This window comes from Canis lupus, chromosome 12 (genome assembly GCF_003254725.2).
Source record: "Canis lupus dingo isolate Sandy chromosome 12, ASM325472v2, whole genome shotgun sequence".
Classification (NCBI taxonomy): Eukaryota; Metazoa; Chordata; class Mammalia; order Carnivora; family Canidae; genus Canis; species Canis lupus.
Window position 1 is genome coordinate 60,852,290 of NC_064254.1, and position 20,218 is coordinate 60,872,507.

General features: G+C 35.0%; 1 long non-coding RNA gene across 3 annotated transcripts in view; it reads left to right on the forward strand.

Moving 5' to 3' along the window:
* Positions 1 to 20,218, forward strand: part of LOC112658719 (uncharacterized) — an 80,927-nt gene that overhangs the window by 59,814 nt on the left and 895 nt on the right. The window lies entirely within an intron of this gene.

Sequence of the window (20,218 nt, forward strand, 5' to 3'; positions counted from 1 at the left end):
CTTTTGCATAATCACAAAGGGTACTGCATTACTCAAAACTATATAAAATTTATAGTAACTATACATCATTTCTCAAAATTTAAAGAAAATCTTTTTCATTTTTTCTATGTGAAAATGATTTTCTTATCTAAACTATTATTTTGAACCCTTGGACTATTTTAGACTCAAATGGTGCAGAGGTTTATCAATACATTTTGGGGAAAAGGTTCTTCAATTCTGAGTTTCTATCATTGTATCACAGCACTCAGGTAGAAATTAGTACTGTGACTAACGCATACAGAAGTAACAGTAGTTTCTAAATTGTGAGGATGGTAAATATTATGAGTAATAAAACATTATAATCACCTTATCAATTACATTAAAATAGCTTACCATAAATTTCTTTTGTTCTTCCTACCAACAACCTCCAAAAATATATACAAAAAGCATTAATTTATTCACTATAAGATGAATGTTAAGAGATCATTACTGGTATATATTCAGATAAAGCCTTAGATTATTATGAAATTCATTTTAGTTATTATAAAAAACATTCAAGTTTTGAAAATGAAAGAAATAGGATTCTAACCATATGTCATTAAGTTGGACATGCTAGTGTATTCATATCTAATATAATTTATGTGGTTGAAAAGCTGCATATGGTCACTGTCATTCTGAATAATATGAAATATGCATATTTGATTTCAAATAAACACTCTGTGTAATTTATAATCAAAATGATTTCAGTGGAAACTTAAGCAGTTGTGCTTTGTGCACTGACTGGTTTTCTGTTAACACTGAAGTGACTTTTCAGAGAAATTGCTCTCCTGCTTTACTTTACTTATTAAACTTATAAAATTTGTATCATTTAGTAGGAAATGGATCATGCTTCCTAAAGATGACTGAAGAAAATATGACAAAAGTGATAAGGGAAACAATAATCTTGATTTGGTTCTGACTAATCAGGATATTTGTAAGTTATTCAGAGCATGAAATGGTTTACTAATAGCAACAGATCATTTTAAAAAGACCAACATGAAATTTATAAACCAAGTGAAATTTTTCAGGATCATAGTTCAAAATTAAAATATCAATATGGCTTCCTAATTATGTTAGCAGAAATTAAGCTAAACATAATTCTTTTTGTTACTCTTATAGATTGAATTGCATTCCTCACTAAATTTGTATGTTGAAGTTTTAGCCCCCAATTTGGAAATAGGGCTTTTAAGGAAGTAATTAAAGTTAAATGAAGTCTAATCCAATATGACTGGATTTCTTCTAAGAAGAGATAAAAGACATTAGAAGTGTACATGCACAGTGCAAAGACCACATGAGGACAGAGAAACAAACAGGTCAAGGATATAGGACTCAGGAGAAACTAACCCTGTTGACACCTTGATCTTGGCCTCCCGGCCTCTAGAACTGTGAGAAAATAAATTTTTATTGTTGGAGTCACACAATATGTGTGGTATTTTGTTATGGCAACCCTAAGTGATAAAAATAATTTCAAAATGTATCTTCTGTGTTTATGGAAATTAAAAATTGGCATTGAAAATACGTATTAATCTATATCAACTATAGTTATCCATTGATAGAACAAACTATCTCATAAATCAGTCCCATAATTTAAACAGATGTGCATAACCAGCTGTTAATTGATCCCAAGAATAGAAAATATTTATATAGATAGGACAGAAAATGACCCAACCTCTAATGTTCTCCTTAACTTTCAAAAATCTTGAGTAATCTTCAGAGTATCAAATAAGTAAAATTTTCTCTATTGTATTCTATATTCAAACATTACATAATAATCATAAAGAGAATTAAATAAAATGAATAAAACACAATTCCTTCCAATCAAAGGTGAGGGTATGTAGGGGAGTAATGACAAACTATAAACCGAGTTAAAGCATGATTGAACTACAAATGTCTTCTGAATGAAGAACTATAGGAACACAGAGGAAAGGTGGATGAACTTTGGCAGAGACTTCCTCGAGTTGAGATCCTTGAGTAGGCTCTAGGGAAATTTTTAACTTTGTTAAATGTATTACCACATTCTGTGGGTATAGTGTAGATGTGAAAATATTTTAGGTATAAGTAAACCCAATTCAAATTAGCTAATGCAAAAGGGTATTTATTCTAGGGACATTTGAAGCAATTTGCACAATAGAAGAAAAGATTGAGTGTAGAAAAGACTGAACACTCAATCTTTTCAATTCATGGGTAGGGCAAAGATGCAGCAAAACCCAGGAACCACTAGAGCAGGATTCAAGTGCTTCCACAATTCTCTTACCATCATTCATTGCTGTACATGTCAGTTTATTTTCTTTTGTTGCAGAATGTTTCACAGAAAATGAAGGAAATCTAACAGCTCAAGAGTTTTTTATCTTTAATAATAAGGGACATTCTTTTTTGCTCTCTTTATAACCAACTTCAAAAATTCCAGGGAAGGCTTTGAATATTGCAGCCTGTGATATTGAACTAAGATTTTGATTAATCTATTTTAAAATAGCCACATGGAAAAATAGTGAGAAGGACAGGAACTGTACATACAACAACCTCTAGTATAGATCCAATAGCAAAGCTTTCAACTAACTTTAATTAATTCTAGCAAAAGTAAACCAGGAATAATACCAAGAGAGAATGCACTTTAGGCTGACAAAATAACAAATGAAACTAAAAATAAGTGCTAAATGTCCTATGTAGTAAAGACAAGACATAAAAATAAAGCAAAGCTGGACAATGAAAAGTGACATGTGCTATGTCTAATTTGTGCTTTATGTCATACTGTTGCCAGCATTTAGCATTAGTATGGTTTTTACTATTGATTTCAAAGTATAATTCCAAGAAGCCCCGAAGATTCCAAGAGGGTCATTTCTGTGTATAGTAGAAATGGAGTTGGAGCAAGAGGTCAGAGAAAAAGATTCTGCTCCTTTATCATCAGATAAATTTATATATTCCATTATGTATTTTGTTTATATATCTCCCTAAGGTATGGAACAAGGGAAATTTTTAAGAATTTGGTGGAGGAGTCATGGAAATAGTGTAAGTAAGAAAGACATGATCAACTTTTAATTTTAGAATTATCTTCTGCCTCATGAAGTAAGGCAGGGAATGATGAGACTTGAAATAATTATCCAGTATGGATATAAATACATACTCTGAAATAATGGATAAAGTCCCACATAAATGCAACAGCGGTGATGATCATAAGGAGGGAACAAATTCAACACATATTAAGCAAGTAAAAATGATGTTTTTGTGAGCTATAGGATAGGAGGAAATAGGAGGGATCCCTGGGTGGCGCAGCGGTTTGGCGCCTGCCTTTGGCCCAGGGCACGATCCTAGAGACCCGGGATCGAATCCCACATCGGGCTCCCTGCATGGAGCCCGCTTCTCCCTCTGCCTGTGTCTCTGCCTCTCTCTCTCTCTCTCTCTGTGACTATCATGAATAAATAAATAAAATCTTTAAAAAAAAAAAAAAAAAAGGAGGAAATAGGAAACAACTCAGGACTGTGGGTGGAAGACCACAAATGTTGGAGAGGATGCGGAGAAAAGGAAACCCTCTTACACTGTTGATGGGAATGTGAACTGGTGCAGCCACTCTGGAAAACTGTGTGGAGGTTCCTCAAAGAATTAAAAATAGACCTGCCCTACTACCCAGCAATTGCACTGCTGGGGATTTACCCCAAAGATACAGATGCAATGAAACACCGGGACACCTGCACTCCGATGTTTCTAGCAGCAAAGTCCACAATAGCCGAATTGTGGAAGGAGCTTCCGTGCCCATCGAAAGATGAATGGATAAAGAAGATGTGGTCTATGTATACAATAGAATATTACTCAACCATTAGAAATGACAAATACAAAAAAAAGAAAGAAAAAGAAAGAAAGAAAGAAAGAAAGAAAGAAAAAGAAAGAAAGAAAGAAAGAAAGAAAGAAGAAAGAAATGACAAATACCCACCATTTGCTTCAACGTGGATGGAACTGGAGGGTATTATGCTGAGTGAAGTAAGTCAGTCAGAGAAGGACAAACATTATGTGGTCTCATTCATTTGGGGAATATAAATAATAGTGAAAGGGAATAGAGGGGAAGGGAGAAGAAATGGGTAGGAAATAGCAGAAAGGGAGACAGAACATGGAAGACTGCTAATTCTGGGAAACGAACTAGGGGTGGTGGAAGGGGAGGAGGGCGGGAGGTGGGGGTGACTGGGTGGCGGGCACTGAGGGGGGTACTTGATAGGATGAGCACTGGGTGTTATTCTGTATGCTAGCAAATTGAACACCAATAAAAAATAAATGTATTATTTAAAAAATAAAATAAAATAAATAAAAATAAAAAATAAATAAAAATAAAAGATACCTAAAAAGAAAAAAAAAAAAGAATACAGAATTAAAGCCAAATTTTGGTACAGGGCAGCCTGGGTGGCTCAGCGGTTTAGCGCCACCTTCCGCCCAAGGCGTGATCCTGGAGACCAGGGATCAAGTACCACATCAGGCTCCCTGCATGGAGCCTGCTTCTCCCTCTGCCTGTGCCTCTGCCTCTCTCTGTCTCTCTCTGTGTCTCTCATGAATAAATAAAATCTTTAAAAAAAATGGGGGGCGTTAGTGATTATATGATAATGAAGACAGAGTAGTTGTGATAAAAGTAATTTGTCTCACAACAGAAAGGATATCCTCTGGATGGTGAGAAATTCTAATGCAAAGCTTGTAGAGGATGTGAAAACTTGGGTGCCTGGCTGGCTCAATGGGAAGAGCATGTGACTCTTGATCTTGAGGTCATACCTTAAAGCCCCACATTGGATATAGAGATTACTAAAAAAAAAAAAAAAAAAAAGGAATAAGCTTTTTTAAAAATGTAAAAGCTGAAGACTCTTTAGGGAAAGGTTGAAGATCATGAAGTGAGGAAGATTGTTAAAAAGCAATGTTTGATGACAGAAAAACTGCTAAGGATGAGACTGTGAGATATTAGTTTTAGAAAATTGGCAAGAGGAGGAATACTACCATCAAGGGATTGAGAATGAGTGTCCAAGAAGGGTAGGTAATAATCCAAAAATAAATTATGTTCTGGAAACCAAAAAAGTGGGAGTCCAAAGAGGAAGAATTAATATTGGAGAAAACACGAATAAGATGAAGTTTGAAAAAGATTGATTGGTTTTGTCAGGAAGAAGCTTATCAAGCAGTTTATTAGAGTTCCATTTTGGAAATCGTGGTGCAAGATAGATTTCAGTTGTCTAAGAAGTAAAAGGAAAGCCAGAAAGGATTAAAATTATTATAACTCTCAAATAATGAACAATAATGAACAAAGGAAAGACATAATAGAGATGAGACTCTACTCTTTGAATAATTGATTTGTCATATCAAGTAAACACTCTAAGATAGTTTTATATATCATAAAAGTGAATGGAACTTACCAATTGGTTGTGTCAGTAAGGATGGGCTAACATAGACTGCAGCTATAGAATTTCCACAGATCTCTGTAGCTTAAAAAACATAGGTAGAAAGCTGGAAGCACCACAATTACAGAGTTGAAGTTATACTATAAAATTGTAGTAATCAAAACAGTATGGTACTGGCACAAAAATAGACACATAGAAAACCAAGAAAGGAACCCACAACTGTATGGTCAATTAATCTACAAAGCAGAAAAGAATATGCAATAAGAAAAAGTCCCTTCAGCAAATGGTGTTAGGAAAACTGGACAGTAATAAGCAAAAGAATAAAACTGGACTACTTTCTTACACCATACACAAAAATAAACTCAAAATGGATTAAAGGCCTAAATGGAAACCTGAAACCTAGTTTAAAATCCTAGAAGAGAACACAGGCAGCAAACTCTTTGACATTAATTATAGCAATTTTTTTCTAGATATGTCTCCTGAGGCAAGGGAAACAAAAGCAAAAATAAACGATAGGGACTACATCAAAATAAAAAGATTCTGCACAGCAGAAGTAACTAAAAGGCGACCTATGGAATGGAAGAAGATGTTTTCAAATGACATTTCCAATAAAGGGTTTCTATCTAAAATATATAAGGAACTTAGAAAACACAACACCAAAAAATAATAATAATAATCCAATTTTAAAATGGGCAGAAGACATGAACAGACATTTCTCCAAAGAAGACATACAGATGGCCACAAGTCACTTATCATCAGGAAAATAAATGTAAATCAAAACTACAGTGAGATATCAGTTCACACCTGTCAGAATGGCTAAAATCAACAACCTAAGAAACAATAGGTGTTGGTGAGGATGTGGAGAAAAAGGAACATTCAGGTACTGCTGGTGGGAATGCAAACTGGTGCAGCCACTGTAGAAAACAGCACGAAGGTTTCTCAAAAAGTTAGAAATAGCACTGTGTTATGATCCAGCAATTGCACTACTAGATATTTACCCAAAGGATACAAAAGTACAGATTTCAAATGGTATATGCCCCCCAATGTTGATAGCTGCATTATCAACAGTAGCCAAATTATGGAAAGAGCCCAAATGTCCCTAGACTGATGAACAGATAAAGATATCATATATATATATATATATATATATATATATATATATATATACTATTCAGATACTATTCATCCATAAAATAAATGAAATCTTGCCATTTGTATTAACATGGAAGGAGGTAGAAAGAATAATGCTAAGTTAAATAAGTCAGAGAAAGACAAATACTGTATGATTTAAGTCATATGTGAAATTTAAGAAACAAAACAGATGAACAAAGGGAGAAGAAAGAGAAAGAGTGAGATCCTCCAAGATGACAGTGGAGTAAGAGAACTTTAGGCTTCTTTCATCCCAGGAACACAACTAGATAACTATCAAATCATCCTAAATACTCTAGAATGTAGTCTGAAGACAGAACAAACTCCATAACAAAAGGGAGAGAAGAGTCCATACCAAAGAAGATAAGGAAGTGTGAGGAAGTGAGACATGGTTTAGGGGAGAACTGGATCACAGCTGCTGTGAAGGGGAGGTACCTGTGGCCAAGGAGAAGGGAGAGAGAGAAGCACACAGGGGAATGAACAAGAGAACATTTCCCCAAAACCATTGGCTTAGAAAATGAGAGGGACTGAATTTTGTGAGTTCTTGCAACCAGAGGGACTTAAAGTCTGGAGTTTTTTTTTTTTTTTTTTTAAAGTCTGGAGTTTTAAAGGTCAATGGGCTTGGCAGAGATAGAGCACTGAGGACACTGCCCAGCTCCTGGAGAGAAGGCAGACAAACAACCGGGGGAGATGATCATGGAAAAAGCAATCGAAGAACATCTGGGGCACACAGTGGGGAAGATAATTCACTCATCTAGGAGAGTATTCCTGGGGGGCTATGTTCACATAGATGCTTCTTTTTAAACAGGGGAGCTGACCTACACCATTCCCCTTTCCTGCCTCTCAGCATAAACACAGCCACTGATGGGAGGCAGTGCAGCACCAATGCTAGCTGCCTGACTTGCTTATGCTAAGTCCCACTATCCTGCACTCTGGCAAGACTGCCCTTTTAGGTCAAGCTTGTCTCAAGTCCCAGTGTGGTAGGTCCCTCCCACAGAAGATCAGTGCAGGCCCATGTCTACTCCATGACTCTAAAGCCTTGAATTTTAAATTAAAAATTAGTAGGCTTGACTGAGATAGGGCCAGGAGGGCACTGTGCTGCTTCTGGAGAGAAGGCAGACAAACAACCTGGGGCAGACAGTGTGGAAACAGCATCTGAAAAATGCCTGGGGCACACAGTAGGGGATATTATTTGCTCTTCTCTGTGTGCTTCCCTAAGGGGAAGCATTCACAGAGACATTTCCCTGGAGCAAAGGAGATGACAATGAGCAACAGGATGGAAGAAGCAGAGGAATTAAAAATGTAGAAGACAAAACAATGGAAAATAATAAAGCTGAACAAAAGAGAGAAAGAATTATGCAACGCGAGAATAGACTTGGGAATTCAGTGTCTCCATCAAATACAATAACATTCGTATTAGAGGAGTCCCAGAAGAAGAGAGAGAAAATGGAGCAGAACATTTATTTCAAGAAATAATAGTAGAAAATTGCCCCAATCTGGGGAAGGAAACATACCCAGATTAGGAGATGCAAAGAGAACTCCCATCAAAATCAACTCCCATTAAAAGCAGGCCAACACCGAGACATAATATAGCGATATAGCAAAATATAGTGATAAAGAAATCTTAAAAGCAGCAAGTTAAAGAAGTCCTTAATTTACAAGAGAATACTCATAAGGCTAGCTGGAGATTTCTCAGTGGAAGCTTGACAAGCCAGGAGGGAGAAGCATGATGTATCTATTCAAAGTGCTGAATACAAAAAGCCTGCAGCCAAGAACACTGTATCTACGAAAGCTATCATCCAGAATAGAAGGAGAGAGAGCTTTCCAGACAAAACTAAAGGAGTTTATGGCTACTAAACTAGCCCTGTGAGAAATATTAAAGGGGACTCTTTAAGTGCAATGGAGAGACCAAAAGTAACAAAGACAAGAAAGGACCAGAGAAAATCTCCAGAAACAATGACAAAACAAATAATAAAATGGCAATAAATATACATATAAATCAATTACTCTGAATGTAAATGGACTAAACATTCCAATCAAAATGTCAGAATGGATTTTAAAAAGACCCATGTATATGCTGCCTACAAGAGATTCATTTTAGACCTAAAGACACCCGCAGATTGAAAGTGAGAGGATGGAGAAACATGCAAATTGATGTCAAAATAAAGTTGAAGTAGCAATACTCATATCAGACAAACTAGCCTTTTTTGACCTTGTATTGTTTTTACACTGCTTTGGTATCAGGATAGTACTGGCCTTGTGGAATGATTTCAAATATATTCTCTCTATTCCATTATTTTTAAGTTTTTGGCAAAGATTGCCATTAATTATTATTATTTTTTGATTGCCATTAATTTTTATTTTTTAAATGCTTGGTGGAATTCACCAGTGAAACCATGTGGTCTCAGGCTTTTCTGTGCTGGGAGATTTTTGATTCCTAATTCAACTTTCATTCTCATTATTGGTCTAAGATTTCCTCTTTCTTGGATTCAAGATTTTCTTGGATTCAAGATTCATAATTCACTTGTGGTAACCTGTGCATTTTTGGGAATTATTATTTTTTTTTCTAAGTTTGTTGGTATGTAAGAGTTAATAGTAATCTGTTATCACACTATGCATTTCTGTGTTTATCTGTTTTCTTTTCCATTTCTCATTTTGATTTTTGAGATTTCTTTCTTTTTTCTTAGTTAATGTAAAGCATTGCCGATTTTGTTTATTTTTTAAGCTCATTATTACCTCAATGCTATATTATTGTTTATTCTGGCCTCTGTTTTATTTCTGATTTTTCCTTGTTATTTCTGCCTATACTAAATTTCAGCTAAGTTCCTTCTTTTTCTAGCTCCTTGTGGTATAATATTAAGTTGTTAATTTGAACATGTTTTCTTAATGTAAGTCTTGATAGCATATATTTCACTCTAAGACCTGCTTTTGCTATATCCCATAGGTTTTGGAATATTGTTTTCTTTTTCTTTTGTTTTGAGACATATTTTGATTTTGCACTTGATTTCTAATTTAGCCTATTGTTTGAGCAGTAGTGTGTTTAATATTTACATAGTAAATATTTAATATTAAAAGAGAGAGAGAGAGAGAGACAAATCAAGAGAAAGGCTCTTAACTATAGAGAACAAGCTGATGGTTACCAGAGGGGAGAGGTGTTGGGGTGGGTGAAATAGGTGTTGGGGATTAAGGAGTGCACTTGTCCTGTTGAACACAGGGTGATGAATGGAATGGTTGAATCATTACATTGCATACCAGAAATTAGTATAACACTGTATACTAACTAACTGGAATTAAAATAAAAACGTAAAAAAATAAAAAAAAATAGGTGGATCTGTAATTTGAATTACACATACATTGCAGGGATACAAAATGAGTAATTCCGAATGAGTACCAAATTGCCACCTAAAAGTGGAAGGACCATTAGATTATACAGTTTAGAGTATGCCTAAGACAAAGAAAGGTCAATTTTTCCTTTGATATAAATACCAGACACCACACTGTACCAGATTTTTTGTGGCTCCAACAATGAAGTTCAAAGCTGTGTTATTGAGCTAAATTAGGTTTGTGACCTTCCCTTAAATTGTGTATCTCAAGCTTTAAGAGAGTTTAAATATTATTTTTGCCTATTAGAGACACAATAAATGCATATCAGTCAGGTTTAGATTATCTTTCCAAGGTTATATTTTTAAAGATTTTATTTATTTATTTGATAGAGCATGTGCAAGAGAAAGCACAAGTGGGGGGAGGGGCAAACGGGAGGGAGAAGAAGGCTCCCTGCAGAGAAGGGAAGTTGATGCTATGCTAGATCCCAGGACACTGGGATTATGACCAAGGTCAAAAGTAGACACTTAACGAGCTAAGCCACCCAGGTACCCATTTCCAAGGCTATTTTGAAAAGTTGAGAAGCATCCCATATATGAAGTCCACCAACATCCCTAATATTGGCTCCATATCATCTTCAAATAATACATTAGAGGCAGAATTTTCAGTGAAATTGAACTTTAGGAAAGCTCTTAATATTGGAAATTGACATATGTGGAATTTTAATGACTTAAGGCTGGACCAGAAAATCAGTGGATTTAGGGCAAAGGGGAAGAGGTATTTAGAAATCAACTGAGTACCACAACAACATAGAAATGAAGTAAATAGATTCATTCATAGCTACACAAAAACACCTGCTGTCACTGTGACTCTAGAAAAATTTCATCAAAAGGATTTAAATTATATAATACAATTTATCTAAAGAATGAAAATTCAGGGATCCCTGGGTGGCGCAGCGGTTTGGCGCCTGCCTTTGGCCCAGGGCGCGATCCTGGAGACCCGGGATCGAATCCCACATCGGGCTCCCGGTGCATGGAGCCTGCTTCTCCCTCTGCCTATGTCTCTGCCTCTCTCTCTCTCTGTGACTATCATAAATAAATAAAAATAAATTAATTTAAAAAAAAGAATGAAAATTCATACTGTAGTAAAATAGTAATATGACACCTAGTATTTATAATGATTTACACACTTTTGTAGCTTTCAAATTCAAAGATCTCATGTAGGCACATGACCATAAATCACAAAAGCTTTAAAAAATATGTGATTATATATGACTGTTTTAAATAAATAAAAGTTTAGTTAGTAATTAAGAATTCTAAGATAAGCATTTGGAAGTACCCAAAATAAGTCATGGTAGATAAGCTACTCTATTATAAATTATAGTTAATTCAAGAACTATGTTCAAGGAAAGATTTATTGTCATAGACATACTCATTATAAGAAACCACAGAGAAACGAAATTACAGAGCAAAGCAAAGGTCAAACCCAGCACATCAGTTGAAAATAAATGGAGAAAATAGATGGAGAAATGCAGCAAGGTTTGGCACCAGATCAATAGCCTTAGGGGCTGAACAATTCTAGGAGAAATGTTCCTAGTAATCACAAGTTCTGAACATGAACAGAAGCTGGTTGGTGTTAGGATTATAGTTCAATGTATAAAAATGTGCTGAGACTGCTTCTAAATGCAGTATGAATTGCATGTACATTGAAAGGAGTGTGAATTTAATGGGAATTGTTGACTAGTGAATTATATAAAATTATTCACTGAACAATAAGAAGGAGTATTTTCCATTAAATAATTTGATTATTTTTCACGTCAATATTTTCTCTTTAAAACTGGATGACTGGATTTACTGACCCTGATATTGCTGCTGGAAAACAGGCTGACTGATTTCCGGCCTTTCAAGTTGGCAATTCCAGTTTATAGTTATTTGAAATTGGGATTAGTCCTTAGCTCGGATAGCCCTAAATATTAATATTACCACACAGAAAGTTTATAAAACCTGCTGTTGATCTGGTTGTATAATGTATATGCTGATTTGTACTTATATATAAAGTAAGCCTAGAATACTATCTAAAAACTATTCTTTTAACTGTAAGAAGATCTACATGAAAAATAATTATGAAAAGATAAATCTGAAAAATTTAGAAGCTTAAACCTATTCATTGGCCTCTGTACATGGTAATCTTTGAAATGTAGATTTGCATATAATAAACCTGATTAAAATTCTTCATTGCTCTAAAAAAAATATTGGTCCAAACCATTGACCAGCAATTGATCAAGGAAAGCTGAGTTATTGGACTTAATGTTATTCATGGAGAACATTACATGGAGTAAATAACAGTTTTGTCTCATCAGGATTTACAATATAATATATGCAGAGTTTCATGACCTGAGCTCAATGGTTTTAAAATAGATTATCCTAGGTAGAGGACTCGTTGGAATTGAGCAGAGTTTATACAAAGTAGCTTTGTATTGGTGGAAAAGCCTTAATATTCAAAACGTTCATATGGGCAACTGAGCTAATTTAATTTTCTCATAGTCTAATCTTCCAGGAACAAATATTTGCTGGAGCATGTAGCTAAATTATTTCCTCAGTTACAAGTATTATTGAGCACAGAAACAGAGAAGTTTATTTGGTCACAGAATTGTTTAGCACAGAGAGAGAATATAATTGATCCCTAATTGTTTCATATGTTGGTTCATATTCTCAGTTTCTTTTTGATCATTCATGACTAAGCCGAACAGTAGATCATTTCCATCACAGAATGTCATCAATATAGTTTTGTATTATTGTCTGATAAGTCTGGGTCATGCATGCAGTTTTTGACTGTACTGTTCTAAACAGATTTTCTTGTTTTTCTTTAGAAGATAATTTATTGAATCATTTAGAGGACAGTGACTGTGTAGCAGCAATAAAGATCCTGGAGAGGATGCACACTTAAGTAATATAATATAAACAGTATTAGGAGAAAGATTATGGTTATAGTTTGTCCAAACAGGGAGCAAGAGTGCTAAACTTAAACCACGAGAACTGATCCCATCCCTAATCTAATAATTTTTAGACTAGCTAAAAGGACATTATTTTTCTGTCTGGACTGTAGCTATGATTACTATATCTTTATAAGTCACTTTATGGTTGACTTCAACTAATCAGATAAAATAATGATTTCTTACAAGAAAATGATATCAAAAGAAGCTGGGGTGCACCTCAGAGTAAAAAATCTCAACAGTTGGTCAATATGTTGTATGGTGTACCAAATCAAGAATAAATAATAACCAAGTATTGCACAAGAGAACAATGGAATGAAAAAACCAATATTGAAACTAGAGACATTGGAACACTGGGTGGCTCAGTCAATTAAGCATCTGCCTTCAGCTCAGATCATAATCCCAGGGTCCTGGGATCAAGCCTCATATTGGGCTCCCTGCTCAGTGGGTAGCCCTGCTTCTCCCTCACTTCTGTCCCTCTCCCTATTCATTCTCTCCCCCTTCCTCTCAAATAAATACATAATTTTTTTTAAAAACTACGGATATCACTGATTTCATAATTAAGCAGTAAAATGCATCAGTTATTCTAGAAACCTTAACCAGAGAGCCAGAAAAATAAAAAAGAAAAGCACAAAGATTAAACATTATAATTTGTCTCTCATGCAGATCTCATTCTTTGTTTCTTGAGTAACAGTGGTATACTTCTTAATAGCCTTCTTGATTAAAATTCTTGGGATGTATATTAGTCTGTTGAGTTGCTACCACAAAGTATTATAGACTAGATAAATTAAATAACACACATCTGTTTTCTCACAGTTCTGGAAGCCAGAAGTCTGAGACTAGAGTATCATCAGAGTTTCTATCTACTGAGGGTCAAGGGGGAAAGATCCATCCAGGCTTTTCACTATGGTTTGTAGATGGTCATCTTCTCCCTTCATTTTCATGTTGTCTTCCCTTTGTTCATGTCTTTATCTAAATTTGCTATTATAATGACACCAGTCATATTGGATTATGACCCACCCTAATTACTTCATTTTAACTTAATCACCTTTATAAAGAGTCTATCTCTAAAAAACAGTCACATTCTGAGGATGCATGGATTAGGATTTCAGCATATGAATTATTGGGGAGGGACACAATTCAACCCACAGCATTCTACATTATAAGTCCCCCAAATTTGTGTTCTCACATCCAAAATATATTCATCCTATTACAAAAGTCTTAAGTCCTTCTATCATCAAGTCTTAGTCCAAAATCTTATCCAAAATATTAATCAGATATGAGTGAGACTTGAGTTATGACTCATCCTAAGCTGTGAACTTGTGAAACTAGACAAGATATGTTTTTCTAAAATACATTGATGAGATAGACAGGCATAGGTTAGACACACCCAATATAAAAGGGATAAATCATAAAGAAGAAAGGGATCACAAGTGCCAAGTAAATTTAAAATATAGCAAGGTGGGGCACCTGGGTGGCTTAGTGGTTGAGCATCTGCCTTTGGTTCAGGTCATGATCCCGTAGTTCTGGGATCAAGGCCCCACATTAGGCTTTCTGCAGGGAGTCTGCTTCTCCCTCTGCCTGTGTCTCTGCCTCTCCCTCTGTGTCTCTCATGATTAAACAAATAAAATCTTTAAATAATAATAATAAAATATAGTAGGGCGAATATACTATCAGGTTTTTAATTTTTATTAAGATAACTTTTTAGAGCACTTTAAGTTTCAGCAAAATTGAAAGAAAAGTAGAGATATTTCCCATGTAGTCCGTGCCCCTTCACATGCAAAACCTCCCTCATTTTTAGCATCCCCCCGATCAGAATGGCACATTTGGTATAATTGATAAACCTACATTGATGGACATAGTTTATATCCATAGTTTATATTAATTTACTCTTGGTGTTGGACATTCTATGGGTTTGGACAAATTTATGACATGCATCCAGCTCTACACAATTATACAAAATAGTTTCTCTGTCCTAAAAATGTGTGGACAACCTTTTTATGCCTCGTTTTTACTGTCCCACATATTTTTGCCTTTTTCAAATGCCTTAGAGTTAAAATCATACAGTATATATATTATCTTTTTATATTGGCTTTTTTTCACTTAGAAATATGCATTTAAGATTTCTCCCTGTCTTTTCATGGCTTGATAGCTCATTTCTTTTTAGCATTAAATGATATTCCATTGCCTGAATGTACCACAGCTTATGTATCCATTATCTACTGAAGAACATCTTGATTGCTTCCAAGTTTTTTTTAAACATTTGCTTTTTATTTGTTTTTATTTATTTTTTTATTTTTTTAAAAGGACTTTATTTATTTATGAGAAACACACAGAAAGAGAGAGGCAGAGGCACAGACAGAGGGAGAAGTAGGCTCCATGCAGGGAGCCTTTTGTGGGACTCTATCCTGGGACTCCAGGATTACGTGCTGGGCTGAAGGCAGTCACTCAAACACTGAGCCACACAGGTGTCCTGATTGCTTTCAAGTTTTGTCAATTAATGAGTAAAGCTGCTATCAACATCTATATGCAGGCTTTTGTGTGGCCATACATTTTCAGTTCCTTTGGGTGAATATCAAGGAGTATGTTTCCTGAATCACATGGCAAGAGTATATTCAGTTTTACAAGACACTGCCAAACTGTCTTCCAAAGTGGCATTACCATTTTGTATTCTCATTTTGTATTTACCACAATGAATGTGAATTGCTCTACATCCTTGTCAGCATTTAGTATTGTCAGCGTTCCTGATTTTGGCCATTCTAGTAGGTTAGTAATAGCATCTCATTGTTTTACTGTGTATTTCCCTGATAACAAATGATGTGGAGCAAATGGTGTGGAATATATTGTCATATGATTACTTGCCAGATGTATTTCTTTGTGTTGAGATCTCTATTTAGGCCTTTGTTCCATTTTTAAATATATATCATATATATATGATAGTAGCCCTGTATAATCTGTGTCTTTCACAAATACTCTCTCCTAATCTGTGACTTTAATTCTCATTTTCTGGATGTTGTCACAGAGCAGTTGTTTCTTTCTTTGTTCTTATATAATGTCATCTTGAGACTCATATTGTTTGTTTTCCTTCTATCAAGGATCACAGTTCTGTGTTGCCTTTGTCCAATTTCTGAAGACAGTTATTTCATGTATTTTATGAAGCTGTTTATAGTCAGTGAAAGCTTCACTCCATATAGTTCAGCCCACCTACTCTAGTGGTCTAAGGAGAGAAGGTTATGGAAATCACCATCTTAAGCAGTCAAAACCCTTCCCTGTTTTTCCAGTTTTTCATATTTGAAAATCTTTGCACTACCTTGATTTTACACATTAGGTCAACTGGATCATTGGTTTGAACATCTGCAAGTATAGAAGACAACTCTGATCATCTCAAGTAAAGATGGTAGAGAAGCAAGAGCAGAACAGGAGCAGCCCTTTTCAGATTTTATTTTTTTCTCAAACAACTATGCCAGAAGCCTCCTGGTCAAGATTAATACAGGCAGCCTGGATGGCTCAGCGGTTTAGTGCCACCTTCAGCCCAGGGTGTGGTCCGGGAGACCCAGGATAGAGTCCCACATTAGGCTCCCTGCATGGAGCCTGATTCTCCCTCTGCCTCTCTCTCTCTCTCTCTCTCTCTCTCCCTCTCTCTCTGTCTCTTATGAATAAATAAAATCTTTTAAAAAGATTAATACTAAAAAAAATAATAAAATAAAATAAAAATAAAAATAAAAAAGATTAATACTACTAGCTTATTTATTATGGTAGTTCAAAAGAACTTTCCACTCACTACTTCCTTATTTGATCCCCGCCCACCCCCCCCCCCCGCCCCGCCCCACCACTCTCATAGTGCTTTGAGATCTTGGTGGAATGAGCCAAGAACGCACTCTACTTTAGTATCTTAGTGGGATCCTGGAATAAAACTGAATTAATGAGTGAGAAATTTGCTTATTGAGACCAGAGGGTGTGAAAAGACCAAATTTCTTATTAAGATTTATTCTGATTTAATCAATCAGATTGAGGTATACTTTTCCCTAAAAGTTTTCAAGATAATCACAGTTATAGATTTTCATTCATTGTCAAAATAATAACCATTAAGCAGTCATCAAATAAACTTTATGTCTGGTTGCTACAGTTTTTGGTTGTTGCTATCTACTTCCCAATTTTCCTCCCAAAAGAAAACTGAAATCTCTCTCCCTAACTTGTTTACTAATAATGTTGCAAATTATGTCTTAGGGCTGGATTTAGACAAATGACTAATCTCAATCAATAAAGTGTTTTTATAATTTTAAATTTTATAAGGACATATTTCCAAGTCAGGGATAACTTTTGGCCTCTTTTTTAATGAATTTCACTGATATGTGTAAGGAAATTTTGCTTATCTGAATTTGATTCTCACATATTGTATTTTTAGAATATACCTTTCTTTATCTTATCCACAAGTATCTAGCTGCATGCTATGCTTGTTCTTTTCAGTTAGCACCTCCCACACCTCAGATGTTTTCTCATCTCTTTCATTATTGTTCTATGCCTCAGAGGTTTACCCTAAGTCACTGAATTTCTTGTGCTCCTTTGTTAGCTAGTATGTTATTGTGTTCAGCCAGTGAGAGATATTGACAAGAGATGGGGAGGTGAGAGAGACAAGGAGAGGCTGGGATAGTCTTCCCCCTCTTGCCCTCTGTTCCAGCCTGTTTGGCAGCAGCTGAATCTCTCTTGCACTACTTTTATTTCCTCTTGTCCACTACTCAATAATTTTAGCTCTCTCTGGATTCCAAAAGTATAATTTCCCAAATTTATCTCTTTATTTTTGGAGGTGAGAGCAATTTTTAGATATTGTTAGTCTGATTGCTTTAATATCACTTATTGGATGTCTTAACTTTTCCCACATGTCTAAAAGTTGTCCTTTTATTATATTCTCTTGAATTATTTGAACTGGTTTCTATTTTCTAATGGGATCATAACAGATACCTATACATCATATAAGATTCTATTTTTAAAAGGAGTAGGAAAGCAGCTTATTTTTGGTAGATCTAGAGAAGGACGCACTATGTCAGGGAGCTGTGGGAGAAAACCCCGTAGTTAATTGTTTCCGTGAGTGACTCAAAGGTTCTGATTACAGTTCACTCATCACCTTTATGTTTTTTATTTGTTTTTAATTCAACCCATTTATTCTCTCTTAAGTGATTTTCATTTACAGTGCCTCCTATCTTCAACACTTTTTCTTTAGTTTTGGTTCATTTGTTTGCTTGTTTTGCAGATTTTTTTTTTTTTTTAGGAAAGCTTTCCCTGATCCTTCTGTATAAAAAAGCATCTGCCCTTATCACTCTCTACTACATCCACCTCTTTATTTTTTCATCTCATTTACAATTTCTTTCCTTCTCTTTTTATGTCTCCTTATTTATTATTCATCTCTCATCATCTTCTGAAGATGCATAGTTCATGAGAGCAGAGTCTTTCCTTTATGCTCTTATTCATCATTAAATTCCCAAGCATCTAAAATGCAAAGCCTGCCACATAATCATTGTTCAAGGGAAACAATAATGCTTCAGGATACAAGTAAATACAGTGTTTGGAGAAAGGCAGTTATTACCAATGCAGGCTTACATTTTGGGACAAAAATTTTAAGTATTATCTACTTTAAGGGTATCAGAATGTCTTTAGTTAGTGTCTGTGTGGCTCCTTTAAAATGGCAAATAGAACAAAGATCTACAAGCTGAACCACAGCTGTGAAGACAAGAAAATGTACCATTGATGTTAAAATAATCCTCACATTATTTGTACCCACAGATTGGTGAGATATGAAGGCATGAATTGTACACTCTTAAAAATTAATTTTGAGGGATCCCTGGGTGGCGCAGCGGTTTGGCGCCTGCCTTTGGCCCAGGGCGCGATCCTGGAGACCCGGGATCGAATCCCACATCAGGCTCCCGGTGCATGGAGCCTGCTTCTCCCTCTGCCTATGTCTCTGCCTCTCTCTCTCTCTGTGACTATCATAAATAAATAAAAATTAAAAAAAAAAAAAGATTTTATTTAAAAAAAAAAAAATTAATTTTGACATCTAATTTAAATAAAAATAAGATAACGTTAAAGCCCATTAGTAATTTTATTCACTGATTATTTCTGTGCATTTTAATTATGATATCCAAAAATCAGCTATAGACTTTAGATTACATTATTTAAATGATTTTTTTTCTTAGTAGAACTCTGATAAAATACTTAAAATACTTTTTTTTCTTAGAAGAAGTAATGAGTAGAATTAGAAATGCCTCTTTATGCTGGGTACAGACCTTCCAAACAGAGATGAATTAGTCTCTATGCTATCTGGTCCCTGAGCTCTATTTAAAATGATCAAATGTACTTATGATCACAGAAACTCTCCAATGAAGTTTTGTAGTCCATCAGTGCACAAAATCAGCATTTTTTCAATTAGCGTGAAAGACTGAGTGGCTGCACAAATTTATCTAGTAAGAGGAAGATGACTGAATTAGTAAGAAAGCTGGTCTCTAGTGGGAAAGCCAGATCAGTAGATGGTATTAACTTCATTTTTTTCTATTCATATCACTGCATAGTGAATTGAATAATAAGTGAATTGGGATATTGAAACTAAACCATACTAAAAGTATTTGTCTTATGAAATTTAAAACAGGAATGTATCTGAATAGTACATTTATTCTTTCTCTCACCTTGAATATACTATTACATAAGCTGTGCCAACATATTCTATATTAAGAAGTAGAATTTAGTGGGAAAAGTACCAAAGGATTTGGAATAAGGGGTGCCTGGGTTTAATTTACTCTATTCTCATTGCCAGGTCAACATAGTTATACTGTGCATGCATGCAATCCTGGTAGACTTACAAAGACAATTTAATGATTCCATTTTAAATGTGATATCCAGAAGAATTTATAAGTGGTGCTAAAACTGTGGCCTCTGTAACATATCCTTAACTTATATTCACAAAGGAGATTAGAAAACCATTGTCCTGAATAGCTGCCTTTTTAGCAAATAGCAACTAGTCGATTTTTGTCAGTATTTCTCTTTGCTCAGATAATAAAATTCACAAGCAGATTTTTTATGCACTGCCTTTAAGTTTCACATAGAACCCTCATTTTTATCCTATATTCCCCACCCAGTTCCCAGAAATTGTTCTCTTTAGTCTCTCACTATTTCTTTACCTATGCTCCTTATGTTTGAGTTTCATAACATAGGAATTAAATGAATTGTTTTTATTAGTTATTAATGAGAAATGAAAAATAGTTATTAGTTTTATTCACTCCTCCTTCTACTCTAGATCAGGAATCCTCACACACAAAGATTACAGTGATCCTATATACAAAACTCTCAGCAGTGAACAACAGGCACAATGCTTCAGCTAATAAGACTTTTG